Source organism: Sciurus carolinensis, chromosome 15 (genome assembly GCF_902686445.1).
Source record: "Sciurus carolinensis chromosome 15, mSciCar1.2, whole genome shotgun sequence".
Taxonomy (NCBI): Eukaryota; Metazoa; Chordata; class Mammalia; order Rodentia; family Sciuridae; genus Sciurus; species Sciurus carolinensis.
In genome coordinates, this window is record NC_062227.1 from 12,138,464 (window position 1) to 12,166,060 (window position 27,597).

Here is a 27,597-nt window from a genome sequence, read left to right on the forward strand (position 1 = left end):
TAACAATGACTTCCTGTTTCTAAGAAGAGAGGCCCCTGGTGGACATAAAACTTTTCTTACAAAGCAACTTTTGCTGAGCTCAGGCCTGGTGACTCAATGACATGTGGATTATATTTCCTGTAACATGCTCTGGGCTGCAGAATCCAGGGGAAACGTGTTGGACGGAGGCTTGGGGAGGTGGTTGTCCCCAGTGTAGATGGGGCCGTCTCCCCCACCCCTTCCTGTGGAGATGCAGCCGCCAGGCAGGGGGTTCTCGGTGGGGAGGGCGGGAGATGATGCTTTCCCTCTGGGCTCTGGGGCCTCGGATGTTGGCACAAGTCAGAGGCTTTGTTGCTTCTTCCGGAATGATACACATTACTTGGTGGTTGTGTTCATCTGCTAGGGCTACTGTCACAAAGCACCACAGAGCAGCCAGCTTAAACAACAGAAATTCATCATCTCACAGTCCTGGGGGCTGCAAGTCCCAAATCAAGATGTCGGCGGCAGGGTCGGAACCTTTGAGGTTCCAGGCCTCTCCCCTGGAGGCTTGCTGGTGACCTCTGGCCTTGCTTGGTGTGAGGACATTTCCCCAGTCTCTGCCTACATCCTCACGTGGTGTTCTTCCTCTGTGCCTCTGCATCTGAATTTCCTCTGTTTAAAAGGATCCCCATCACTGGGAGTAGTGGTGCATTCCTACCTGTAATCCCAGCAGCTTGGGAGGCTGAGTCAGGAGGTCGCAGGTTTAGTCAGCCTCAGCAATTTGGTGAGGTCCTCAGCAACTTAGGGAGATGCTTTTTCAACTATATATATGTAAGTATGGTATATAAAGGACTGGGGATGTAGCTCAGTGGCTAAGTGCCCCTGGGTTCAGTCCCTGGTACCAAAAAAAAAAAAAAAAAAAAGGACACCCATCCTATTGGATTAGGGGCCCCTCTGATGATCTCATCTTAACCTGGTGGTCTGCAAAAACCCTATTTCCAAAGAAGGTCCCACCCACACCAGGTAGAGGTTAGACAATTCAGCCCATGATGAGTTACTTTGAATGTTTTCCTTTCTAATCTATTTCCCTACTGTACCCCAAGTGGTTCTGCAAACAAACTCCCCAGCCGTATGTATGAGTTAGGGTATGGAAGAAGCTGCTGTAACAAATATCCCCATGCTCCAGATGGGCAGTACCCTCTCCTGCACACATGTAGCTGTCAGAGATGCACAGTCCAGGGCTGACAGAGTCATGAGCTCCATGCCCACCAGCAGGAGCCCCGAGTGCTCAGTTTTCACTTGTCAGGTGTAAGGAAGGCCTTCTGACCTGGAGCCAGCGTCTGTGTCCCTGGAAGGATTCCTCACACACAGCTTGCTGGTCTGACTGAGCAGTCTTGCCCACGCCTCTCTGCTGGCAATGGAAGGTGTGGTCTTAGGACTGGATTCTTAGGTAACAGGATGCAGGGGAGTATCTGGCCGAATGCTTGTCTTCCTGGACCCCATGGCTGTGTTTTCTGTTGCTCTGACTATCTCCTGAGTGCTGGTCCAGGACAGTACCGGCCCTGCCAGGTCAGGCCTTGCTGCACCCCTAGCCTAGGGTTGGGTGTGGCTGGCGCTGCCCTGTGACAGCTGGGTAAATGCCATGTCTGTGAGCTTCCGGGCTTTGCTGTTGAAGGCAGCGCCTGTAACCCTCATAATGGACTTGCCTTTGGGATGCCATGTCAGCCCTTTTACCTGTCCCTGCACAGATCTGGAGATGACGAGGTTCCTTTGCTCAGGGTGGCCTATAGCCCTGGGTTGCCTGGTGTGGATCTGAGCTTCTCTCCCTTCCTCAAAGGGACTTCAGGGTGCCATCAGTACTGCAGTGTAGGGTTGGTTAAGGCTGGCACTCTGCCTGAACTTGCCCCCTGGCCACCTGCCCGACCCCTCCTCACCCTCCCCTATTGGTGCTACCCCAGGAGAACATCTTTAAGAAATGACACGGATCTACACTTCAGCTCTGCTCCCAGGACCCTGGCATGTTGGCATAGGCACAGAGCCCAGCGTAGAGCAGGTGTGGGGGAAAAGCCAGAGTGAACCGGGAAGTGACCCTTCTCGGGACACTTGATCTCTGCCAGACACCAGGCTCACTCCTACCACGTGACTACTGGTGAATTCCCACAGGCCTGCAGGTGAGTGGTTCCGACACTCATTACAGAAGAGGAACAGGAAGCCATGTGAACAGGCCAGGGCAGACCAGGTCTGTGTCACCCCATAATCTGCACAGCTGTCCCCATGATCCTCGATGAGGAATTTGACTTCCCTGGGACATTCCTTGTTTGTTGTTTGTGAAGGTTCAATGCAGGTACATAGTGCAGCCAGGCCCGCCCACACTGGGAAACACAAGAAGAAACACACATGTGTACATACTCACTTGCACACCCATGAACACACCTACACGTGCAAGACACACCTGCCTGCACATGTGCACTTGTGAATGGGTGCTCACATATGCACACAGGCACACACGTACACACACATGCACACACGCAGAAAGCCACTCGAACACCTGTACCTAGGCCTACTTCGTGCTGGAGAGTGACTGTCTTTGTTTGAAGGAAGTTCAGTGTCATAAAGATGGTGTCACAAAGCCCTGGGATCCCTTCTCCCACTGCGGTCAGGTTGAGCTCTGGCACCCGCATCTCATGGAAGGCCAACAAGCCAGCCCTCTGCACGGTGCAAGGGCTCCCAGGATGGCCCTGGTTTGGGGGCCGCTCTCTCTGCATCCCTGTGGCTGCCACTGGCTTCTGATGGCTTGGGGACCAGTGTTAAGCACTTGGAAATGTCTCTCCAGTCCTGTCCAGGGGCTGACTCCTGCTGGGGGTGCTTCAGACCCTGGGGCAGAGGGAGAAACATCAGCAGATGTCCCCTCTGCCTCTGCCAGATAATCTGTCTGGCCTGGTCTTTTTATGGGGCTGTGTCAATCTCCAGAACCAGATTCCTCTGTAGCGGGGTGGGAAACGAGCTGAGGGGAGAGATGGCTGACAGGAGGGACAGAGCTCTAGGCAGGCACAGCTTTCCCTATCACGGCGGCCTGGCCCTTCTCTGGCGGCATTTTATTTATTTTATTTTATTCGTTTACCACATTTTTTAAATTGGTGCATGTATAGTCATACTTCCTGATGGGATTTGTGGTTATATATTTGTACATGCACATGACACAACAATATAGTTAGTCCCCAGCACTTGCCCCCGGCCCTCCCACCCACTGGCCCCTTCCCTCCCACCCACTGGCCCCTTCCCTCCACTGATCTCCCTTTGATTTTTAGGAGATCCGCCCTCACCTTTGTTATCCTTTTTCCTCTCTAGCTTCCACATATGAGAGAAAACATACAGCCCTTAACTCTTTTCTCTTATCATGACTGTGACTTATTTCGCTTAACATGATGGGCAGGGGGAACAGCCTGTGGCAGTCCCGCAGGGGGAGGTGAGAACTTTGCCAGCTGCCTCTCTCTGGCAAAGACCCCCAGCATTAACATCTCTACACTCTTGCTGAGGAGGCTGCAGCCCAGCGGGTGGCCTGGGGCAGGGCAATGCCAATGGACACATGCTCTGGTCTCCTAGAATATGGAGTGACAGCGGAGTTGGTCTGGGGCCCACCAAGGCAAGGGGTAAGCATGGCTCTCAGATGCCTCCTGGCAGTCATGGGATGCCAGAAGCCATTGTCGTCCTGATTCTTAAACACAGATGTGCAGGAGAACCGCATTGGTCCCATTCTGGAAGTTCTGACTGGGAAGGTCTGGCCAGGCCCTTGAGCTTCACCTTAAATAAATGCTCACTGTGATGCTCACTCCAGGTGATGCTGGACCTTGGCCATTCCTCATGCTCAGGGGGAGATGATTCCATCACCTCTTGCTGGTTCACTAATTACCCCTGATCTTGGTGGCTTGAAATAACCATGGTGCCTCTGCAGATCAGGGATCCGGGCATATACTATGGTGGACAGGCCTCACTGGGCTCCCTGCTCAAGGACCCTGATGTTTTAGTAAGGTTTTTCATCCTTGTGACCGAAAGACCTGCAAGAACCACATGGGGGAGGGAAAGTTCATTTGGGGCTCCAACAGTTTCGGAAGGCCTCAGTCCATAGATGGTTAACTGCATTGTTGTGGGCCTGAGGTGAGGCAGAACAACATGCCAGAGGGTGGTGGTGGAAAACCGCTATGGACACGGCAACCAGGAAGCAGAGACACTATTCACCAGGGGCAAAATACAAGCCCCAAAGACATGTCCCGTGCTCGTCTCCTCCAGCCACACCCCACCTGCCTACAGTTACTACCCAACTAATCCACATCGGCGGATTAACACTACGAGTAGGTTTAGGCTCTGACAACCTGATCATTTCGCCTCTGAACTTGCTTGCATCATCTGACACATGAGATTTTGGGGGCTAGTTCACCTCTAAACCACCATACTGGGGATGTTATTGGAGTTGTGATCATGCTGCTGTTCGGTGTCTCTAATGGTTCAGTTCAGGTTGCCGTAATGGAAACAGCACAGACAAGGTGGCAGGAGCGGCAGCTTCACAGTTATCTCTCACTGTTCTGGAGGCTGGAAGTCTGAGATCAAGATGCTGGCAGGGCGGGTGTCTGGCGAGGGCCACTTCCTGGTGCAGAGATGTCATCTTCTTGCCCTGTCCTCACAAGGCAGAGAGGGTGAGGGAGCTCTCTGGGGCCTCTTCACCAAGACCAAATCCCAGTCCCAGGGCTCCACCTCTGCACCATCACCTTGGGTCAGGGTTTTAACATGGATTTTAGGAGCACAAACATTCAGCCCATTGCATTCTGTGTCCTCACAGGGAGGGCCAGATCCTTCCAGGCCTCGCTGGAACCTGCTCCACTAGAAAAAGTCATAACTTCACATCTCTTTGAGGTAAGGTTTTCTCTACCTTGGCCTTCACTAAGACAGCTGTGGGACAATATCGATAAACCTCGTAGGGATCCTATTGTTCGTGGAGAGGAACTTTGAAGTCCATACCTAATCTCTTCAAAGGCCCTTGGTAGTATTCTGATGCTTTGAACATACTGAGGTCGTAGCAAAAGATTGGAGAATCACATTATTAGCTTTATTTCTTGCCCAGCTTTGAATGTTGCTTAGATATGCTTCTTAATTTAAGAGTCTTTTGCCATCTAAAGGGGTGTTATGGTTTGGATGTGAGGCATCCCCCAAAAACTCACGTGTGAGACAATGCAAGAAGGTTTGGGGGAGAAATGATTGGGTTATGGCCTTAACATAATCATTAAATTAACCCCCTGATGGGATGAGCTGAGTGGTAGCTGGAGGCAGGTGGGGTGGAGCTGGAGGAAGTGGTTCAGTAGGGGCGTGGCTATGGGGTACATGTTTGTATTTGGCCAGTGGAGTCTCCCCCACCCCTACTCTCTGCTTCCTGATTGCCCTGTGAGCTGCTTCCCGCCGCTACATTCTTCCTCCATGATGTCCTGCCTCACCTTGAGCCTCAAGGGATGGAGCCAGCCTTCTGTGGACTAAGGCCTCTGAAACCGTGAGCCCTCAAATAAACCTGTCCTCCTCTACCTTTGTTCTGATTGGGTCTTTTAGTAACAGCTGCAAAATAGCCGACTAAAACAAGGGAGTAGGAGTTTTCTTTCCTTTTTGCTTTTGGTTTTCGGTACCGTGAATTGAACCTGGGGGCATTTCCTCACTGAGTTATATCCTGAGTCTTTTTATTTTTTAATTTTGAGATAGGGTCTCACTAAGTTGCTGAGGCTGGCCTCAAACTTGCAATCCTTCTGCCTCAGCCTCCCAGGTTGTTGGGATTACAGGTGTGCACCACATCAGGGTGGAATTTTCAACACCATCCAGCCTTGGTGTCTTGTTTTGACAGATCTTCTTACAATTTATCTCTGTCCTCACACAGTCTATTATAAGTGACAAGAAACCAGACAATGCCTTCCCATTTTGTTTGAATGGTTCCTGAGACCCCACAGTATGTCTTGGACATGTTGTGCTTCCCACACAATTGCAGTCGACAGCGTTGCTGTGCTTTCTACCACACTTGGTGGGCTCCTCCATCCTCCGATGTCCTGAAACACCTTCCTCCATTTCTCTTGAGTTGCTGGCTGTGTCCTCAACCCCAGATTTCTGCCTACCACCTGTTCAAGGAAATGTGGGCTTTCTCCATCCAGCTTTTGTCTGATGCCCAGTTCTGCAGCCTGATTCACAGCACTGATATGGAAATCGCTCTTACTTATGTATTGCTGTACAATCCTTTAACCCAAATACATTGCCCCCTACAGCAACGGCATGATGACCTCAGTGTCCGCAGCTCAGAAATTGGGGTGAGACTGAGCTGGATCCTCTGCTCCAGGTCCCTCACAGCTCCAGCACATTGGCCACAGCTCTGTCATCTCAAGACTGGGGAGAAGGATCTGCTTCCACGCTCACTCAGACGGCCGGATTCATTGCATGGCCTGCTGAACTGAGGTTTCAGCTCCTTGCCGTGCGGGACTCTCCAACATGACAGCCTGCTTATCCAAACAAGCAAGTGGAGAAGGCAAGAGAGTGGGAGCAAACCCAGAGCAGTCTCCTCCAGGGCGACCTTGGCAATGACCTCTTGGTATCCTTGCCATATTTTATTAGGAGTGGATCACTAGGTGCAACTGTGTGCATACACACATACGCACGTCCACTCACCTTTATTCAATATACACATATGTGTATGATCATAAACACATATAGTGACACACGTGTGTACACACGCACACACATGCACATGCATGCATATGTAGAATGTTGTCTATAGTTAAGTGGAGTTCTGACCCCAGGCAGGAAAGTGTCCTTGGTAATTCTTTTGGGGTCACAGGAAAATGAGAGCATTTGGTCACTAACTGTCCAGTTTTGTCCTGCTTCTGAGACTTGTCCTCCTCCAAGACAGTTGGGTGTCCAGGTAGCGGCTAGCGGGTGAAGGGCTGTCCTCAAAAAGACATGAGGACATCAGGGATGAGGTCCTGGGTGGTGCAACCCACCTTCCCTGCCTCCTTACACCTGGAGGTGCTATAACTGCACCCCTCCCATGAAGGGGGAGGCCCAAGACCACCTCTGAGGCCACGCCCCCCAGCCCTGACCAGAGTCTGCTGTGCTGTCTTGCTCCCCTGAGTGGCCTGGTTCCTGGAAGGTGGTTTGCAGATCACAGTGGGGAGGATGCTGTGCTGCAATGACCCTGGAAAAGCTCTCGGCCGACAGAGAAGCCCTGGTGGACTCTGTGAGACCAGGATGGGCAGAGACGGCCCGGGCCTGGGCTGAGTCCTGAACGTGGGCTGCTGCTGTGGCCCAGGATTGAAGACTGTGGCTCACCATCAACTCTCCCCAAATTCCATAGACTTTGGAGCTATTGTGTGGTGAGCGAATCATTGACAAAGCAGACGGGGTTGCAAAGTAGGATTCCTCAGCACAGGCTTTGGCTCCTTCGCGTCTCCTGCCTCTCCAGCTGGGCTCCCTGCTTCCTCCACGCTCCTCTCCTTCCCCTCTGGCTTCAAGGCTCTGCCCTGCTTCTTTTCAACCTGCTGTGTGTCCCTCTTAGCATTAGTTTTCTCAAAGCATGGTGGGTGGGGCGGGAAGCCCTATCTGCATTCAGGAAACTGGGTGAAGACTTTTTCTCATTCTGTTCTTTCCCCAATTAACTTGGGGTACTTGGATTTTGATATCTCACTGTACTCTGTTATCACGCTTCGTCAAATGACACAATGTGAACCAGCTCTCCATCAGCAAGACTGTGGGATCATTGAGAAATACCCACTGGTGGACGAGCTCGGTGCTGGAAGGCTGGCCCGCGTTTGCCACGTGACCCTCACAACCATCGAGCCAGCACGTGGAGAAACCAAGGCGCCGAGATGGAAGCGTGGTCCAGTTCATGCTTTGAACACAGTCCTCGCTGCTCTGCCACTGAGGCTTATTTTTAAAGGGACATTTTTTCCTCTCCTCCCCCTCCCCCTCCCTCACCTTAGGGGAAACAGGATGACCTTTCTTCTGCATCCTGGGGAGAGTTATCAGTCCCCAGCACACACCCACGGGAAGGGGGATGGCGCCAGAGATCTAAGAAAGGACCATCTCCCAAATTAACAAGTGAATTACAACCCCTGCCCCCCAGGAATGCAGCCTTTGACTCACCTCTTAAAAACCCTCTGTTCCCTGGGCAGGATCACAGACTCTGGAGCAGGAGACCCCTGTGTTTCTCCTGTGCTAGCAAAGCAGTGAAACTAACTTCTATTTCCTCTTTCTCAAAACCGTGTCCTCTTTATTAGATTGGCATCATGGACAAGGACCAAGCTTTTGGTAACAGAGACCCTAGCCATGGTCAGTGACCAGCACAGATATTCCTCGACTTACAATGGGGCTATGTCCCAATAACCACCCAGCAAGTGGGAAATCTCGCAAGTGGAAAATGCATTTGGGGACTTAACCTCCCGAACATCCTCACTTGGCAGCTCAGTGCCCTGTAGATTGTCCTTTATTCTCCCCCAGGATCACAGGGATGACTGGGAGCTGCCACTTGTCACTGCCCAGCATCACAAGTGAAGATAATAGTGCCTATTGATGACCCAGGAAAAATCCAAAATCAAAATTCCAAGTGCGATTTCTACTGAATGTATATTTTGCATCATTATAAAGTCGGCTGTAAAATTGGCCAAGAGCAGCACTTTTAGACATGTCTGCAAACCCAGGGATGCGGCTGCCCAAGGTGCACGACCCCACGAACCATCTTCACACCCTCCGCCTCCCAGCCACCCCCACGGCTGCTGGGAGGGCAGGGACCAGCTGTCCCTGCTGGGCCCTCTCAAACTGCAGACTCACAACAAAATGCAGATTGTGAGTATTTTAGGACCGCATTTTGGGGTAGTTTGTTACCCAGCAATAGGTAGCCTCAGTGCCAGGGTCCTGAGTCTTTGGGGTCCTTTCAAGAAGAAGATAAAATGGGGGCTGGCACTGTTGTCCCTATTCTATCTAGGTGTCATTGACCCACTCACATCAAGCGGGTGCCCCAGTGGCCTGTGGTTCCTACGGCTGCCTGGCGCTATTTCCAGTGCTGTGCGGCAGCTGCTGTGACTGACCCCTGCCTTTGGAACTGTTTGTCTTAGGGTGCTTCACCCTCATCTTTAGAGGTGACTACAGGCACCCAGTCACACCACTGTGAACCTTGAACTTGGGAGATGGTATTATCTTTCCACCCCTGCTGCCACTCCGGAGATGCCAACGTCTTGGGGTACTTTGTCTCCTGCGGGAACAGGAGGAAGCTCCCTGATTCCTTGTTGCACCTCTTTCCTTCACAGTTGCCAGGCCTTGGGCTATTGCACTGTGCACCTGTTCGTCAGAACCTGGCTCTGATCCCTGGTTAGTGCTCTTGGACCAATCACCTGAAAGAGATTGGAGACAGACACCCTGAGGCAGCGGGGCATTCGGGGTTGCTGAATTCCACACTGTCCGCACCTGACTGACCACGGTGGGTGTCTTGGTGTATGCGATTTTAGTTCCAAGAATGGACAGAACCCAAGCACTTTTGAAGGCCAGAGACAGAGATATCGTACGTATGGGTCGCATTTTTCTAGTTTTAAATTATGACAAAAGCCATTTAACCACCTTAATTCACCACCTTAGCCATTTTTAAGTGTACAGTTCAGTTGAGTTCACACGGTTGCAAAGGAGGTCTCTAAAACTTTTTCATCTTACAACTCTTGGATTCTGTACCTGTTAAACAATAGCTCTCACCAAGAGTGGCGGCCCAGGCCTGTAATGCCAGAGGCTCAGGAGACTGAGGCAGGAGGATCATGAGTTCAAAGCCAGCCTCACCAATTTAGTAAGGCCCCAAGCAATTCAGTGAGACCCTGTCTCAAAATAAAATATAAAAAGAACCAGGGATGTGGCTCAGTGGTTAAGTGTCCCTGAGTTCAATCCTGATATCAAAAAGGAACAAAAAACAAAAATGTAACAACTCCCCATTCTATGTTGGCAGTCACACTCTACGTTCTGTCTCCGTTATTTTGAGTACCCTGGGAACCTCATGAGTGGAGTCATGCACTGTTTGTCCCTTGGTGCCGGGTCCATTTAACTTAGTATAATGTCCTCAAGGTTCTTCCATGTTGTAGCACATGTCACAGTTTCCTTTTTAAGAATAAATAATGTTCTGTGCAGGGTTTGTTTGTCCACCCTCGGGTGGATACTTGGGTGGCTTCCCCTCTTGGCCATGGTGAGGAAAGCTCTGGAACATGAACACATACAGGGCATTTTTCATGTTCTGAGAGACCGTGGAGACGACTCAGGGTACCCTGAGTCCCCCAACAGCTGGCTGCTGGAGGTTCCCAGACGGAGGCCTTCCCTGCCTGAGAGATGTGCAGGAGATCTCTGACTTCCCTTGAGAGGTATGTGGAGTGAGCTGGGCAGAAACCAGCTCAGCAGCTGTCAGACGTCCTCACTTGCACGAAGCCCAGGTGCCACCAGATACAGCTCGTGAATCATCCCTAACTAGTTCTCTGACGGCCATAGTTGTGGTCCCACCTGTTGCACCAAAAGGAGTCTCAGGTTTCCTTGGCTAGCCGGGTCTAAGGGTTTCCAGAACCAGGATATGCAGATTCGACGTGGGGTGTGGTGCTCCTGGCCTCCCGTCAGATCGTCTGCTAAATCCGCAGTGCCAGGCGCAACTGACTGAAGAAATCCTAAATGGAACAACCGAAGAGAGTACTTAAAGAGGCCAAGTGTACTGGAGACAGACCTGCGACTCCTCCTGGTCTGGGCCAAGAGATATCAGGCATAGTGAAGAACTGGTCATAAAATTTGATGGCGTCTGGGGCTTGCAAGACAGATGGGCTGGGATGGGCTGGGCGGCGAAGGTGAGGGAATGGGACCCAAAGGTCATGACCTGGGTGGTTTTTGGACCCATGTGGCGGTCTAGGCATTAGACACAGGATCGCCACCCAGGAGCCCTGTGACAGAGGAGACACAAGGAAAGGACGGATTGCAGGGTGGCCACCCTGATAAGCGGGTGAGAGGATGGAGCAGGTCGTAAATCCCGGGGTTTAAGATGTGCTGGGATGGGAAGACTGGGGGAGAAGGAAGAAGAGTGTGATTGCGTTTCCCATAAAATTATTTTTGTAGCTCTTAAATCAATCTCAGATGGCAGGCTCGCAGCACACTGTGAATACTGGATTTGGGGCGGTGACCTGGAAAGGGTCTATAGCTCCGACGCACACTAAACAATTCGGAGACAAGATCGATGCTGTCTGGACTAGAGGAGATCTCACAGGGCCCGGAGGCCAGGCTTGGTTACCACTCAGTCCATGCAGCAGCCCTTGAGATAAGGCTCGGGGTTTGTGAGTGGGAGGGTGGGGGTGGGGCAGAGGTGGTGCCAGGTCACTGGCTCTCACGGCCTCTCTGCTTCCACAGAGACCTGTGCTGTCAGCCTGCTGTCTCTGTGCTGGCCTCGTGGCTTCCATGACCGAGTGGTTGAGAGCCATTGTCCATGCTGTGGGCTCTCCCTTGATCTTGCCTGGGTCCTCTGAGTGGGGTACCCTAAACCATGGCAGGTCCTGCCAGCTCCCTTGTGTTCCCTACGTCTTCTGTGAGTATCAGTTTGGATTTAAACTGATTTCAGCAAGAGAAGATAATCCAGAGGAGCTGCGGTTCTGCCTTTGTGAGCAACCAAAGGGCTGGATTTCCACAAGATTCTAAATGACTTTCGTTACAACGAAATCAAAGAAAATCAAAAGAAATCAAAGCCAAACCCCGTGTGTTTAGAGGTGAACAGAAGCAACAGAGCTATGTATTAGAGCACATTAGAGAGACTGAGTGGCTCTTGGAGGACACTTTCTAAACTAAAATTATTGAAAAGGAAACAGACAATCTCAAAGGTTTGACCCAAGTACTTAGCCACAAGGCTAGAAAAGAAAAAAAAAAAAAAAAAAAAAAAAAAGGCAAAGGAAATCTAAAGGAAAGGAAGAAAAATGAATGCAGTCGTTTCTGAAACACTAAAGAAGTGGAAATAAATCCAGTAACTAAGGTCCAAGAAATCAAAGCCTGATGCTTTAAAAATAACCTTTCCCTCCCCAGCATGTGCGCATGCGCGTGCACACACACACACACACATGCACACACGTGCACACACACATAGCAGACATGAAGGTCCTGCAAATCTGATGGCATGAGGAAGAGGGAGGATGCAGTGTTAGAGCTGTGAAGATTTCAATCAGAAAAGCCGATATGTCAATTTTATATTTATGAGTTTGGAAATCCAAATAGAACATTTTTTTTTAGAAAATGCAACCACACTTGTCTCAAAAAAACAGAATAATTCTGAATATAGCCCAAACTTCAGAAGAAATGAGCATATTTGAGTCCCGCCTCTGTCAGAGGCAGTTTTATAGACTGATGCAAGCTTGGGGTGGTTGATCACCACATTCTTTAAAATATTTTTCAGGGATGAAAAAGGAAGTTTTGCATGTAATTCTTCAGAGAGGGAAGCATGCTGGGTGAAAGAGAACTGTATTCTAATCTCACTCAGGAATATGGTCAGGTGACCACCCTGCTGTACCCAGCAGGAAAAAAGTTTGCTTTTTGCAGAAATGAATCGGGAAAGCTCTGAACTTGGGAACTCTGGCCCAGATGGGGACAGTGAGGGAGGAAGGGCATCCAAGCACAGGGAGAGACCTTCACTACCCTGCTGGGCTCTGGGATACTGGGTCCAGGCTCATACCTGTGCCCTGGAGGGAGACTGGAGAATTCTTGAGAGAATCTCACCCAAGAGAGAAAATACCCCAGACATTGACATTTAGGGTGTTTTAGTCAGCTTTTCACTGCTATGACCAAAAGATCTAGCAAGAGCAACATAGAGGAAGAGAAGTTTATTTGAGGCTTCCAGGTTTCAGAGGTCTCAGTCCATATTCAGCTCCATTCCTTGGGGTTCCAGGTGAGGCAGAACATCATGGCGGAAGAGCATGGCAGAGGGACGTGGCTTACGTGATGATCAGGAAGAGGAGAGAGAGAGAGAGAGAGAGAGAGAGAGAGAGAGAGAGAGAGAGAGAGAGAGAGAGAGAGAGAAAGGGAGATTCCACTTGCCAAATACAAAATATAAACCCCAAGTGCACCTCTCCAATGACCCACCTCCTCCAGCCATACCCTACCCACCTTCAGTTACCACTCAGTTAATCCCTGTTGGGGGATTATTCACTTCTTGGGTTAAGGCTTTCATAACCCAATCATTTCTCCTCTAAACCTTCTTGCATTGTCTCACACATGAGATTTGGGGGACACCACAAATCGAAACCATAACAAGGTCTCCCAAGAGAATGGCCAGGGCCTTACCAAATTCCTTAGAATTCCATCTATTTAAGACAAACACACATATAGGGGTTTTGATCCCTATGTATATCTTCTTTGAAATATAAATATTTTTAAAAGTATATAAATAAATACAGTGAGTATTTAGCGATGACATTTGGGAAAATTTCTATTATTATCAGAGAAAAACTGATGGAAATCCCACTATAATTATAAATCTTCAACATTGGTCTTGAGATCCTAGCAAGAAGTGGAAAAAAAAAAAAAACCATATAAATATTTAAAAGGGAAAAGGTAGAATTTGAATCATTTGCATGTAGAAGATCCAAGATAATCAACTAAGTTCACTTGAACTAAGACCGTTTAATTATGTAATTGGATCCAAAATGAATTTACTACAAATTATCGTTTTTCTGAATGCAAGCCAACAGGGAGCTGCAGTTTTCAAAAGTCCTATTCACATTACTGTTGAAAACTTGCAATATCTTATAATATACATAAAAAGATACTTGTATCTACTGCAATGAATGGAATTGTGCCCCCAAATACAGACGTTGAAGTCTTAATTTTAGGACTTCACAATGTGGCCTTATTTGGAAGTGAAGTCCTGCAGTTAGTAAATTAGTGACTTAAATTAAGATGAAGTCCCACTGCAGTAGTGTGGCCTCCAACCCAACATGATGGGTGACCTCATGAAAAGGGGAAATTTGGACACAGACACACCAGGAAGAGTGACATGGGAAGATGAAGACAGGGATTGGGTGATGCTTCTACAAGTCAAGACATACCACATATTGCTCAGATTCCCAGAAGCCAGGAGACAGAGCAGGGACACTCTCTGTCCCAGGCTCAGGGGGAACCAAACCTACCACACCTCGATCTGGAACTTTTGGTCTCTGGAACCACAGGAAAATGAATTTCTGTTGTTTAAGTCAATCAGTTTGTGGGACTTTGTCACATCAACCTCAGCAAACAAATACAACTACATATAAAACATAAAAATATTTTCCTGAAAGATCTAAAAGAAGAGTTGAACAAAGGGAGAAATGTACTGTCATCTTGGACGAAAAGACTAAAACTCTTAATATAACTTTTTTCGCAATACATAAAAAAAAAAAAAAAAAACAGCAGTAACCGTAGATCTGGGCAAATGGTCACTTTTTTTTCTTTTTTCTTTTTGGTACTGGGGATTGAACCCAGAGGGGCTTAACCACTGAGACATATCCCCAGCCCTTTTTAATATTTTATTTAGAGACAGGGTCTCGATAAGGTGCTTAGGTCCTCACTGAGTTGCTGAGACTGGTTTTGAATTTGCTATCCTCCTGCCTCAGCCTCGGCCTTCCAAGTTGCTGGAATTACTACTGAGGGCCACTGCTCCCTGCTGTGGTCATTTACAGTGGCTCCTTGTGGTGTGCACTTTGTCCGCAGACTCACAACTGAAACTTTGCTCACCTTGCGTGCCTACCAATTCCACTGTGAGGACTCTATTCTTTAGAAAGAAATGCACCTGATAGCAGAGACTTAAATTCAAGCTGGGCCATGCCTGTTGTCCTAGTGGCTCAGGAGGCTGAGGCAGGAACATTGAGAGATCAAAGCCATCCACAGCAATATAGTGAGGCCCTGAGCCACTTAGAAAGACCCTCTCTCAAAATAAAGAAATAAAAAAGGGCTCAGTGGTAAAGTGCCCCTCTGTTCAATTCCCAGTACCGAACAAAATAAACAAAAACCAAAAAACAAACAAACAAACAAACAAAAAAACAGACAAATTCACGAAATTCAGAGTTTGGTCTGTTCTGAGAAATAATTGAGGGGGAAACACAAATAAATGTCAATAAAAGATTGATAAATAAAATGATGATCTTCACAGAGTCTGAAATTCAAGTCATTGGTAGAGGTTTCTGCATATGTAATGACTTAGACAACACAAGACAGCCAGGCGTGGTGGCGCATGCCTGTAATTCCAGTGGCTCAGGAGAGGCCAAGTCTGGACGTTCTTGAGTGCAAAACTAGCCTTAGCATCTCAGCGAGGTCCAAACAACTCAGCGAGACCCTGTCTCTAAATAAAATATAAAAAGGGCTGGGGATGTGGCTCAGTGGTTAAGCACCCCTGGGTTCAATGTCCAGTACCAAAAAAAAAAAAAAGAGGACCTGGGATAGAATTTTAAGCCATTGAAACAGACCTGCAGGAAACGTGAATGCTGTCACTAACTTTTCCATAACATGAACTTGAGTTCGCAAATGCCAAACTGACAAGAGTCCCTGTATCCCCTCAAGGTATGTGCCACCACTCCTCTGTGATCCAGAAAGCTCCAGGTATCATGCATTCCAAACAAAAGCTTTGCAGCTGGCCACTGCCTCCCAGAGACAGGACCTCGGATCCCTCCAGCTGCAGTTGTCCTGGCTCCACCTGGTGTTGAGACTGAGGTCAGGGGTCTACACTGGGGTGACGTTTGCCTTGCCTAGTTTCCGGCTCTGGTCCTCCCAGTATGGCAGCTCTTGCTGAACTTTGTTTTCTTCTTACTAAGCTCATCTGCACAGCTGGGGCCAGCTTAGGTTGTGTGCTCTTTGGGCATCCAAGTTCCCATGACCCTCAAGTTTGGAAGTGGGTCACCCATGGTCTCACCCTGTCCACTCCCTGCTGACCTAGAGGCAGGGCATGCCACCTGGGCTCCCCTATCCTTCAGGCTGGTAGCAGGGCCAGGGCCATCGCTTCTCTCCCTGAGATGGGAAGCTTATTTCCCAGCCTAGAAGGAATCTTTCAGAATCTAAGGCTCATTTATATGCTGCTTTAGCTCGGTCACATTGCCTGGAGATTTCTTTCTTTTGGGGACCTTAAGCACAGAATGCTGGAGTGTTGCTGTATATTTTGTATTTCACACCCTCACCATGAGTCACCTTTGCCCCCAAACTCTGGAGGCTCTTCTCTTGCTGAAATACAAGTTAAATATTTATTTGGTAACTTTGTTACATATTTGAAAACAAGAAGCAAAAAGTAGGCTTTGCTGGTTTTTGCTAACCCAGGGGTTTTAAATAAATGGGAAAAGGTCTGAGCAGATGGTTCCCTCCTTTGGGCAGGGACTATCAACTCAGCCCTGAGTCCCACTCTCACCGCCTTCTTCAAGCAGGACGCGAGGACCTTGGTCCACCCTTCTGAGAGACACTGTGATGAATGGACCCTTTGAGGAGTTGGGTGGAGGAAGAGCCTGGGGTCAGGGAGTCTTAATGACATCACTTTCATTATCAGCCTTTGGACACTGGGGTTTTCTGTTCCTAGTACCAAGGGGAGGGAGGATGTGCAGGCCAGGTGGGCTGCCAGGGCGTGCTGTGGCTCCCGTCACCCTGCAGAACCTTGGTGGTGCTCGGAATGGGCTGAGCTCACCGAGGAGGCCGTGGCCTCATTACCGGAGGACATATTTCTTGCTTCCTGAATTACCAAGATTAGCTCCCTATCTCTCTCCATTTTTCTCATTAGGAACCACAGAGCTGCCTGTGATAGGCGGATCCTGTACATGAGTGGCTCTGCAGGGTTTGGACTGAGTGAAAATCCCCAGATCACGGTCACTCGGGTTGCCCTGGCCAGCTGCACCCTGTGTGCAGGGCTGTCACTGCCTGTTGAGGGGTCCTCCCCTCACTCCAGGGACTGTGAAGGTTCCAAGCTGGCTTCTTCGAAAGCCAGGACTTTCAAACTTCAGGGTTGCTTGCTAAGACGCAATTTTCTAGACCTTGCCTCCTCCTCGTGAGTCTAGTGTGTGATATACGTGGTGCTGTGTGTGTGGTGTGGTGTGTGTACGTGTGTGGCGTGTGTGGAGGAGGAGGCAGGAATCTGTTCGCAGCCAGACCCCCCCTGCAGATGTTCCAGAGTTCATTCTGCCTCAGTGAACTTGGGAGAGGGCTAGCCAACGTGCAGCGTTGTTTACAGGTTACGTAGGAGTGTAGTTCCACCGTGGCGAGAACAAAAGCAGAGCAGAGGGCGCTTTCAAAGAATGAGTCCCACATTGAGTGGGATGTTAGGCCTGAGTAAACTCTGGCTCGTCCCACTTCCTGCCATCCCGTGAGGAGTCCCGGGTCTGCTCAGTTACAGCTTGAGTCTGTTTACCCGGCAAGCAGGATTTGTACAGTTTGGTCCAGCAGCAGGGCTGGCGGGGACACCCCCACTGTGTGAGGGCCTTGTGGGTGTGAGTGGGATTTGCTATCCCCCTCCCCTTTTGTCAACATGGGAACATTTGTCCGCTGCCAGCTCCCTGGGGGCTGCTGAGGGAAGCCCCCGGTGGTGCGGGAGGACCACTCCGGGCTCCTTCTGGCTCATGTCAGCAACTCCAAGTCTCGTTTGGCTCAAGGAGTGTTTCTAGTTAATTTGACTCTTGCAAATGGCTGAACGTTTTTTACCCTAAGAAATTTCCAGTACTGGTGCTGAATACTCGGCCTCTGGAAATGGATGGCATTACCTTTGGGTTTGTTTATCTAGGCCCCAGTGCAAGACTTTTGCAGGAGAGGGGGTCTCTTTTGCTATGATACAAACAGACACACATATACTTTCTCTCTCTGTATCCACCCACCTCTGGATTCATGGGTCATGTATACTGTTACCCAATTGCATGTAAATCGGATAACCTATTTTCTCTCCCCACCATCTCTCAGGTCATCTTCCTGTGCAGATATCTTCATTTCACTGAGAAGGGATTCTTGATCATGTCTCAAGTCAAATGACTAATGCTCCCGTTTCATCCGTTTGCGACGTCTGACCTTAGCATTGATCTTGCCTTTGGGTGCCGGCTCAGCTGGTGGCTTGGAGTACATCCAGTCCCCCACAAGTCCCCAAGGTAGCTGGGCACTCCTGCGGCCACCTGGCCTTTCCCTTCTCTGGTGGGGAGGAAGCTCCTGTCCTCCACAGTCACTTCCGCCTCGTGGCCACGTTCCCTCCTCGAGCCCCTTTCCTGGGTCCTCTCTCCCTAGGGCGAGATCCCAGCTCTAAGGAAGGAATGGAACCTTTTTTTTTTCCTGACGCTCAAACTGCAGGTGCTCCCTCCAGCATGCTCCTTTCTGCATCCTGGTGGGCTGTGTTATTGCCAGTGTTCACCTGGGAACCCCTGAAGTCCCTGCCACCTTCCAGTCCTGTGCGTTCAAGCTCCTGTTTACCTGCAGAAGCAGTTCCCTGAAGGCAGAGCTGAGCCAGATGCAGGAGGGGCAGGATCCAGAGACCCACCCACATTGGTGGTGGGCTCCTTTAAGTTCTCACATCTCCCATCAGCAGGCTCCGGGCAGCTTTGCCAGACTCCTGGGTCCTGGGGCAAGAGGTTGGGAAGTCTGAGGACTGGGTCTCTAACCGAACAAAGGCCCAAAGGATCTCTTTCCTCTGTGGCTTCAGGAAACAGGGTTGGGATCAGGTTTCTGTTGGAGAGGAAAGGATTCTTTGGTTAAAATGTCTTTTGTATTTGCTCTTCCTCTTCTCTGTGTTTTCAGGGAAGGCTGACAAGGAAGAAGTAGTTTTGCTTCATTTTGACAAACAACTGTGCGCAGGTGGAGGAAGGACTTGGCCCAGGAGACAACAGCATGCTGCCAACAAAGCCGGGTCTGTGGAGAATTCCTCTCCAGCGTGACTCAGGGGCCCGGGCCGCCCGCTCCAACCATCAGAGATGTACCGGTCTCACTTTGGTCATGGGAGCCTTGCAGAAGAAGCTTGTCATTATTTATTCTCCTTTCCTCCTTAGCTCTCAGGAGACAATGGGCTGTGTTTTTTTGATTGCACACGGTAGCCCACTTCACAGCTGATCTGGAACACAGTTGTCTCAGTCTGTGCTTGGAAGACAGAAGGGGAATCAATAATTATCCCATTTGTCCTATGCTCCCAGATGTGGAACACCTGTAAGAATTTAAATGTAGTATATAACATATGACATAGCTATATAATAGACAATATAATTGTATAATAAGAAGATAATTATAATATAATTATAACAGATATTAATTGCAAGTAATTAATATAATAATGCATAAAAGTTCTTGATCACAATTTACAATGCATTTTAATGAACTCATGTCAAAATTTGTTGTATTATTTGCAGAATTGAAAACTTGGGACTTAACAGGTCTTGAAAAAAAATTTTTTTCAGTACTGGAGCTTCATCCCTGCTAGAAATCACTCTACCACTGAGCTGAATTCTCAGCCCCTTAAAAGGTTTTAAAAGGAGCTGGGTCCTGCCTGGACGCTCCATGCAGGCTGAGGTCACCAATTGGCAGATTCTGGCTTTCAGAGTCTGGGTGAAAGTCCCACATTTGGAAAAATGACCCTCTTTTCTGAAAACTACCATGGTTTGTGGGGAAAGAGCAGGTTATGTGAACCTGTCTAGAAATTGTGAATCATTTCACTGGAATTCATTTTCCAGATAATTCTGATGTCCTTTGGCTTTTGGAACAAGGAGTGTGATTTAATGTTTTCCAAGACTGTTTTCTTGTTCCTGGGCCCTGGGCCACATTCTGTCTGCATTTCCTTTCTCTGGCTCTATGTGAGAAGGATGGACCATGGAAGGTGGGCTCTGATGGGGACAGCGGGCTTCATCAGAGGACCCTGGGGTACTGAAGGTCAGAGCTGGGGCTGGGGAGCTTTGCAAATGTTCCCTCTGAGGGTTTGTGAGGGCTGTGTTCCAGGGCCTTTCGTTATCACTGGGGACACCTCCAGGTGAGGATCTTTCTGGGTCTGAAGGCCTTGGGCAAATTCCCTGACTCCCCATGAAATGAAGAGAGGAGGGTCCAACACTGTCTGAGTTCTTCCCAATCTTCCTCTTCCTTCTTCCCTTATTTCCTTCTATTTGTATAAAAATGAACATACACAACAGGATACCCAGCCTCCAGTCCCTTCAGGGGAAGCAGGCTGCAGTACAATGTCACCTTTCCTGGGGACGTGGGATGTCACAGCCTGGGAGGACCATGGATAGAATCCAGGAGCTTCATGAACATGTATGACAGAAAAATGAATCTTTATTTTCATTAATTTCTAACTGGACTTTAGCATCTCTGACCTCTGACCTCTCACAGAAGGTCCTCTCAGGGAGGTTGGTGCAAATGTCTTAATGTTTCATCTGTGCTCAGCACAAGTTTGTATGGCAGTTAATGGACCAACCACTAATTGTTATTTGGTATCCTAATGAAGAAGTTTGTTTCCAACCAAACCAAACCAAACCAAACCAAGCTCTTACTTGGTTGAGTGGGTGTTCAGAGTTACTCTGCATCTAAGGTATTTCTGACTGTAATGAAGGGGACATAAAGATCCCACAAGGGATGTAACTCCTTATAGATCAAATGTAGGGAGGGAAAAGAGGGCAGGGTTTGGGTCTGACTCCAGGGCCCTACAATCTTCTAAGGTTGGAGGCCACCAGGATAGAGGAAGAATGTGACGGGAATGTCCAGCTAGGTTTTGGGGCAGAGCAGGAGCATCTGTGGGGATTTCCCACTTTTTCAGTGCAAGCCTGGGAACCATCAGGAGCAGCCCAGATTCAACATGGGCCATATTCACCATGACAGTATCTGGCCAGCTTGGCCTCAGGCTGTTGTCAGAGGCCTTGCACATCCAGAGAGAATGAGTCTTCCAGGACTGCATTCCAGGTGTTGACTGGGCTGTGGTCTTATGCGATCTGGTGGCTCGACTGGAGAAGAATCCACCACCAAGCTAGCGCAGATTGTTGGCAGAGTTGAGCTTCTTGTGCTTTGCTGGCTGCCAGAGGGGGTTTTCTGGCTCCTGAGGAACAGGCATGTCCTTGCCCCCTGGCTTCTCCATGACTTCTCTCATATCACCACCACTTTTTCTGCAAATCCTGTGCCTGGGAGTCTCTCATATCAGGAAGGGTCCCAGTTCTTCTCTTGAAGATTTTCATCCAATTAAGCCAGGACTTTTCAGAATAATCTTTTCGTTATCTCTAACTCAATGGATTTAGGATTTTAGTGATAACCGAGAACTTCATGGTTGCCATCTCCTATTGGCAAGTCCCAGGTTCTGCCACCCTTACGGAAAGAGGACACAAAGGTGTGGATCCCAGGAACTGAAAATTACTGAGGGTTCCCTGGTCTGTCTGCCACCCTCCGTTGGAGGTACCAATTCAGTTGTCCCCAAAAGAAGCTTATGCAGGATGTGGGCATCAGCAGTGACACTGGGGTCTTTTGCTTGAGGCTGGTGTAGGAGGCCAGGTGCACACTGTCTTCCAGCTTACTCTTGGCCCCCACAACAGTCCACTGGCTTCCCAAGTCCTGGCCCAGACCCCTGTGCTAGTTCATGGTGAAGGCTACCAGCTCCTCTCATGGGTCACTGGTACCTTCAAGGTTGGAGGGGCTGAGAGTCAGATGTGAGTTCCATTTAGTTTGTAGGAAGCTCCTGTTTGCCTTTCTGGATCCTCTTGGGCCTACTCTTCCCTCCTCCCATCTGGCAGGTTGACCTATGGAGATGTCAAGCCCCAGGCCAGAGGCAGGATATCAGCCTTGCTTAGACTCTTGTCAGCTCCACCACCATGGAAGCTCCAAACCTATGGTCCTTGCTCCCATTATTCTCCCACCACTCTTGGCCATTCTGCCTTGGAGAGAATCATGCTGGACACACAGCATCAGCACCCCGTGGCCAGGATCAGGATGGCAAGGACAGGGACTGAGTCTTTGCCAGACCACTGCTCATCCCTGTCTTCTTCAGAGGCTGGTCTCCAGCTTCCTCCCATTTTGTACGTGGAGGAGCTGAAGTACAGGGAGAGTTACCTGGTGGTTGAGAAACCAAGCAAGGATTGGAGCCACACAGGCTGGTTTCAAACAACCTCCCATGGTTATGAGGTGTGGTATCCCCCAAGGCACAAAGGCTCAGGAAAACTCACCCCCAGACCTCTATGAGGCCACCATGGTATCCAGAATTCCTGTGCTTTCAGGTATTCATAGTATACTTGCTAAATAACACAGGGGAGCTTCCTGTTACCCCCAACCTCTGACCCTGCAGACTTATGACCCTTTTCTTGTATTTTTTTTTTTCACTTTGTGTGGATTTTGCACCAACCTCAGTTATAATTGCTGGTTTGCATGCCCCCTCCTAGCTAGCCAGCGACCCCTTGCAGATAGAGCAGATTTTCATCTTTGCATCCCCAGCACCTGCTCCATCATGGTACCTGGTGAATGTTTGTTGAATGACTGAATGAAAGAAACAGAGCGCCCAAGACATGAAATGAACTTACTCCCTCAGAGACAGAAAGGCCTGAGTGTCAGAGATGGAATAAAACTTGGGTATCCTTGTTTATCAATGGAGTTAAAATTTGGGTCTTGTGCTGCTCTTGGTCCCCCCTAAAAGAAGAAGTCTTTGCTAGTACCTGAAGATGAGAGCCACAAGCCCCTCAAACTCTTTCTAGATCTTTATGAATCTTCTAAGATAGTCCTGGTATTTGCAAAAGGTATAAGAGGTGATTTGAGCTGAAGGCATGGACTCTGGGGTTGGTCAAGCCTACACTTAAATTCTATTTTAGTCACTAACCAGATGTTTGACCCTGGGGAGGTGACCTGACCTCCCTGGGCCACAGTTTACTCATTTGTAAACATGGCTTTTGGGGCAGCTGTGAGCATTAACTTTGCGAGGATTGGTGAGGCTGGTATCCCTTCACCTTTCAGAGAGCACTTATTGAGCTGTAATAGGCGGCTTGCTCTGGGCAGGTGATAAAGACCATGAGGGCTCAGTTGTACAGGGCACACCAGACATCCAAACAGAAGATTAGACTATAAGGTGATAACAGCCCCTGTGCTCCTGCACCAGGGCTGGTACAAGGCCCATGTTTCAGTGGGAGTGATGGAAAACCACGAAGCCTTAAATAAACCAAAAAGCTGGGTTTCATCTAAGTCTTAAAGATGGGGGTGGAGTAGATATGCTCAATATATACGAGGTTTTCTTTGCTCACGGTCATTCATTTATTTATAATCAAGTACAGCTAATCCCGCACTTATGCAACTGTTCCATCCCAAAAGGTCTTTCTCAACTTGAACTTTGCAAGAAAAAAAAAAAAAAATCCCAAACAAAACACTACTACTCATTTTTTTTTTTTTAAATGTTGCTTTGGATTTAAAGGTGGGGAATCTTTTTATTAATATGCCCCCCATGACATCTGCATACGAATTCAGAGAGCTTTTTGGCACGGAACCAAGCTGAGCTGGCATGGAGCCAGAGGGAGGGTTTGGTCATGTTCAGGCTTTAATCTGCTCATCGCTTCTTCTGAACTGATCTTTTGTTTGTGAGCAGGTCCTGCTCTTTCCAGTGTGACCTTTTCCAGTTGTGTCCAGGATGCAGCAGAGTGCAATAGGTCTCTGTAGGCTGAGAGGGCAGGCCCGGGACAGATAAGGAAGCCCCTAAAAGGAACGAGCCAGCCCAGTCAGCAGCCCCTTATCCCAGGGCTGTCTCTCTGCCCTAGCCTGACCTAGACCTTTGTCCTTGGGTGGCTCCACTGGTCAGATGACCCCTTCCTGGCTCTGAGACGTTCCAGGTGCTCTGCTAGGGATCTTGCTGTGCCTTCTCCTAGCCCGCTCTCCCTGTTCCCATGCTGCTCCGTGCCCCTGAGGTTGTGCATGGACAGAGTCAGGCAGCTCCCCTACTCTACCCTCCTTTTGGGGTATGTTACAGCTTATGGTTTTGATCTGGAATGTCCCCGCACGGGCTCATGTGCTGAATGCTTGGCCCCCGCAGCAACGTTCAGAGATGAGGATTGGTATGTGACTGGATTATGAGGACTCTGACCTCAACAATGGATTAATCCATTGAGGGCTTCAGAATGTTAATGGATATTGGGAGGCAGTAGAAACTGGAGGAGGTAAGACCTGGTTGGGGGGAGGGCTCCTTGGGGGGCAGACCTTGGAGACTATATTTTATCCCCAGTGCTGCCCCCGTGTTCTCCTCCTCCTCCTTCTTCTTTTTCTCATTCTCCTCCTCCACCTCCTCCTCCTCCTCCTTATTCTTCTCTCTCTCTCTCTCTCCCGGTCACCCCACTTCCCAGTTGCCATGAGATGAGCCGCTTTGCTCTACACCACGCCCGTCTGCCATGATGTTCTGCCTCACCTCAAGTCCGAAGCACTTAAGCTGGCTGACCATGGACCGAAACCTCGGAAACCATGAACCAAAATAAATATCTCCTTCTTTAAGTTGCTTTTCTCAGGTATTTTGTCAGAGTGATGAAAAATGAATCAACACAATCTGTGGGAATCTCTGGCAGGACACCGGCTATTGGGAATGTGAGGTCTGGTCTCTCTGGGTGGCTACGGCCCTTCTGTAAAGGGCCCTTTTGTTGGGTGGCATCTTGAAGAAGGCTCACTGAGGGTCTTAGTAGGACTCCAGCTGTTCGGCTTTAGGCTTGGGAGGTAGATAGTGGTCCTTTCTCCCTCCATCTTCTGTGGTTTCCCTGCAGCCTGTCTGTGTGCTTGCGATATTCTCTTCTTTAACCTGCAGCCACTGGGACCCTCACATGCACCTTGAGAAATAATTTGTGCATCGTCATCCTATTTATGGAAGAGAAGCATAGGACCATCTGGATGAAACCCGAACCAGGCTTTCTTCATGGTGCTCCCCGATGGGCTTCTGTCCCCAGACTGAACCACTCTCTCCATTTGAACTTCTCAGCACACTGCTTTCTGCTTCCCCAAAGGCCAAGTCTCCTCCCTCCACACCTCTTGCACTTACTGCTTATTCCCCAGAAAGCTCTCATCACCTCAGACTCCTCCCTCATTGGCTCAGGATCCTCCTGCTCGGGATGTCCCTGACCACATCTTAGCCAGCGTCTGCCACACTGGAGGCTCTCTCCAGTCTGGAAAGCTCCACCTTGGTGACTCTTGGTGACCAACCCAAGTGGGCATTGCCCTCTGGAAGGCACATCCTGACCTGCAAGGTTTCATGTAGGGTCCCTGCTCCTCCCCATCCCCTCCTCTCCTACTTCATTGTCTTTGTTTGCAATGGGATCTGTTTACAGGTGTATTCCTGTTCCCCAGCAGGACAGCTTGGCGAGACCAGACACCTTTTCTGTCTCACTGATGAAACCTTTCAACCTGGAGCAATGTTTAACCCCCGCTAGACCCTCCATAGCAACTCCCCAAGTGTGTGAATGAATCGGGTGTCTGTTTGTTTCCTAATGCTATGTGTTCTCATGACTGAAACCAAGGAACTGGAAACATGAATAAGAATACATCGAGTTTTAGTTCAGTTCCTCTCAGTGTGAATCTGTTCTGGGTGGGAAAGGGGGAAAGAGCCAATTTCCAGGCGAGTGAAGGAACACAGAAATGCCAGAGTGAAAGAGAAACCCAAATGACCATGGAATTCCAACCCCTGTGGCCATAGGGAGTGAGGCTTCTCTCTGCCCTGCTCACTCGCAGGACACTCTCGTGCAGGCTGGAGGATCCTGCCCGGCTGTTTGCTTTTCAGCCTTTCTTCTCATTTTTTCTGAGCACTTGTGATGTTCACATGAGTCATGGTTTGTAGGACGAGGCAGGAGAAGGTGGAGGAAGATGGGTTTCCTGCTAACCTCTGGCTTACAGTATCCAGTCATCTCTGTGGGTCAGTGTGCCAATTTTGAGTCCTCTGTGGCTTTCTTCTTCAATTCTTGAAGATAGTAGTAATATGCATTGTTATGCATTTTTTCAAATCATCTGAGATAGAGTGCAATGACAAAAATCAGAAAATTCAGGGTTCTGGTAATGATAAGAATTTTCCTTCCTTGGAGGAGCCAGTGGTTACACATGTCCTTGTTCTTCTGACTTCTGATGATGCAGCAACATAAATGGCTGCCTTGGACCCAGAAGGGTAATAAGGTGCTGTCACTTGCCTTGGAGAAAGGGGGCAGGTGCTGGACCTCACAGGGCAGGAATGCAGGGCTCAGCAATGGAGCAAGGATAAGGACCCAGGACTTGAGGCTTGGGCTCAGAGTTCCTTAATATGTTAGGCTTGTAAATAATTTGATGTATTAGCAAAGGGCTCTGCAGGCACTTGCTCATGGGTTGCTATCTGTCCCTAAACAGAGGCACACAACTGGACCTGGGTCATGTTCTGCTAGAGAGAACAGAAGACTAGGTGGTAGCTGTTGATCTAAAAATAGGGCTTCTGATTTTTTGGGGGGTCAGAAATGCTGGAGAAAGTGGAACTGAAGGTGATAAGTTAGCCATGAACATATTCATCTGGGTGAGGCTATTCTGTGTTTTATTCCTTGATTTTGGAGCTGCCTCCTGCTTCATTTCTGAAAAAAAAAAAAAAAAAAATTGGGATCTAAATGTGCTTCAAAAAGTACATCCAGGCTGCTTGAGACTGGAGCAGACCCTGGCAGGCAGTGTGGACAGTGGCATTACGTGTGATCACCCAGAGGCAGAAATAGTCCAGAGCCCATGGATGGGAGAATGGATAAACAAAATGTGGTCTCTCTGTGTTTTCTGATGCTTTGACATGTGAGCCTTGCTGGTCCTGGGGAGACTGAACCCAGCCAGTTCCTAGTATAGGACTCTTGTGAGAGACCTTTCATAAGCAAACCGTCCAATCCAGATCCCACCCCAAACCACCTTCTGTATCTGTCTATCACACTCTGAACCACTATCCACCTCCCCTCACCATCTCAGGGCCAGGTACACACCAGGGACCTCCCAAAGGCCCCCGAACCTCGTACAAAGATGCAAACTAGCAATCCTAATCTCACCTCTCCTGTTCTTTCCCCACTTCCCCCAGGACACCCTCAAGACGTTTGCCCTGTTTCCTCCATTCTTGTGGTTTCCCGACTCGCTCCGGTGCTTCCCGCGTGGCCCTGTGTGGCATGGCCGCCTCCTGCTTCTAGGGATCTGCGAGTGTCAACTTGGTCCTTGATGACAGATATTTTCCTTGTCTACATGTCTTTCCAGACCTGATTAAAACAAATTCTGGACACTTTTTGACACATTATCCAGTGGAATATCATTCAGCCACACACACACACACACACACACACACACACACACACACACACTGAAGTTCTGACACATCAAAACATAGATGAAAATTTTGCTAAGTGACACAGGCCGGGCACAAAAAGGCAAAGCCTGCATTCCCACATGGGATGGGATATTGGTGTGTGAGGAAATGGGGCAGAACCCACACGTGCGATAACCTGACTGAGCCTCAAAAGCATTAGACTGAGTGAAAAAGGCAACCTCAAAAGACTACGTGCTGCACAGCTCTATGTATAGATGTTCCTCGACTTACGATGGGATTACGTTCCTGTAAATCCATCAAAAACGAAAACACGCTGAATCCACATCACCAGACAAACATCCCAGCTTAGCCGGGTCCAACCTAACATACTCCGCACACCTAGATTA

General features: G+C 49.0%; 1 long non-coding RNA gene across 1 annotated transcript; it reads left to right on the plus strand.

Annotated features, from left to right (window-relative positions):
- The first annotated feature begins 23,813 nt into the window (after nucleotides 1–23,813).
- On the plus strand, nucleotides 23,814–27,152 carry LOC124965256 (uncharacterized). Its single transcript, XR_007105144.1, has 3 exons — nucleotides 23,814–24,086; nucleotides 24,270–24,428; nucleotides 26,972–27,152. It is a non-coding gene; the product is annotated as an uncharacterized LOC124965256 (long non-coding RNA).
- The last annotated feature ends 445 nt before the right edge of the window (nucleotides 27,153–27,597 follow it).